Source organism: Corvus brachyrhynchos, unplaced genomic scaffold (assembly GCF_000691975.1).
Source record: "Corvus brachyrhynchos isolate BGI_N302 unplaced genomic scaffold, ASM69197v1 scaffold248, whole genome shotgun sequence".
Lineage (NCBI taxonomy): Eukaryota > Metazoa > Chordata > Aves > Passeriformes > Corvidae > Corvus > Corvus brachyrhynchos.
Window position 1 is genome coordinate 154867 of NW_008239641.1, and position 1386 is coordinate 156252.

General features: G+C 62.6%; 1 long non-coding RNA gene across 1 annotated transcript; it reads right to left on the bottom strand.

Annotated features, from left to right (window-relative positions):
* Positions 1–296: 296 nt before the first annotated feature.
* Positions 297–1303, bottom strand: LOC108448626. Its single transcript, XR_001864580.1, has 3 exons — positions 1077–1303; positions 915–986; positions 297–740 (listed from the first exon to the last, which is right to left on the bottom strand). It is a non-coding gene; the product is annotated as an uncharacterized LOC108448626 (long non-coding RNA).
* Between the last annotated feature and the right edge of the window lie 83 nt (positions 1304–1386).

Below are 1386 nucleotides of genomic sequence, written 5' to 3' on the forward strand. Positions count from 1 at the left end.
GGAAAAGGGCGAAAGGTGAGGGGAGGAAAAGGGCGGGAAAGGTGAGGGGAGGAAAAGGGCGGGAAAGGTGAGGGGGGAAAAGGGCGGGAAGCGTGAGGGGGGAAAAGGGAGAGAAACGTGAGGAGAAAAATGTGGAAACCTGAGTGAAAAAGGGCAGGAAACATGAGGAAAAAAGGGCAAAATTTAAAGTAATTTGTAGGGTGCTCACCCCCCACCACCTATGGTTTAAGACAGAGACCCCCAAAACACCCCCCACCCACAGCTCAGCCCCATACAAGCCCCCCATAACAAACCTCCATTGCTGAGTCCTGAGGCTTTATTGGAACATTTTATGGGGGTAACAAACACAAGACCCCCCTGAAATACGCTACAAAAATAGAAGTGCTAAAAGCCCCCCCCAAAAGGGAGGGGGGCAAGGTCCAGGCCCCCCAAAACAAGGTGGGGAGCTCAGGCTCGTAGTGTCTGAAATGGGACCAGCCCAGAGTGAGGGGGACCCCCTCGGTCAGGGGGTGTTTGGGGGCTCCCCCAAAACTCCGGGGGTGTCTGGGGGCCCCCCTTGAGTCTGAGGGATTTGGGGGTGGGGTGGGGGGGACGCCCCCTCAGCTGGAGGGAACCCGGCCGTGAGGGATCCGCGCTCGCCGGGCGATCGTGGCCAAGCGCTGCTGGGCCAGGAAGGACTGAGCCCCGCTGGGGAGGCCCCGCGGCGCCATCCCTCCCTCCTGCTGCTGCAGTGCCAGGCCCTGAGGGGACACAAGGGGTTAATGGGGTCCTCCCCGAGACCCACAGAGAGGAACCAGGGGAAACCCTTCAAGTGAAGGGACCCCCCCATTATAGCCCCCCAGGAACGCACACCCCCGTAGATGCTCCCACCCACACGGACCTGTGCCCCCCCCGATGTCCCCGTGTCCCCTCACCATGTTGTACCAGGCGGTGACCAGCAGCCGCTCCTCGCGCTCCCGCTGTGCCCGGCTGCGCTCCCAGTCGCTCTGGGGGGATGTTTTGGGGGGGCTCAGCTGGAGCTGGAGCCCCCCAGGACACTCCCCCCCACCCCCTAGACCCTCGGATTCCCCCCTCACCTCCAGGTGCCGGATCAGCGCATCCTTCTCCTGCAGTTGGTTGCGGAGCAGCTGCAGGACGGGGGCCAAAGGGGGAGTCCCGGGTGGGTCCCCAGGGGGGACCGAGGGCTTTTGGGGGGGCGACTGCGTGGAACCTCTAAATCCTGATCCTGAAAGAGGAACAGGGAGCTAGGAAAGACCCTCAAACCGCCCCAAATCTTCCTGGGGAAACTGAGGCACAGCTCAGCTCCTGCCTGCTCCACTCCACCCAGACCTCAAACCCCAGGATCCCCCAACACCCCTGATCCTCAGGACAGCCCCCCAGACCCCC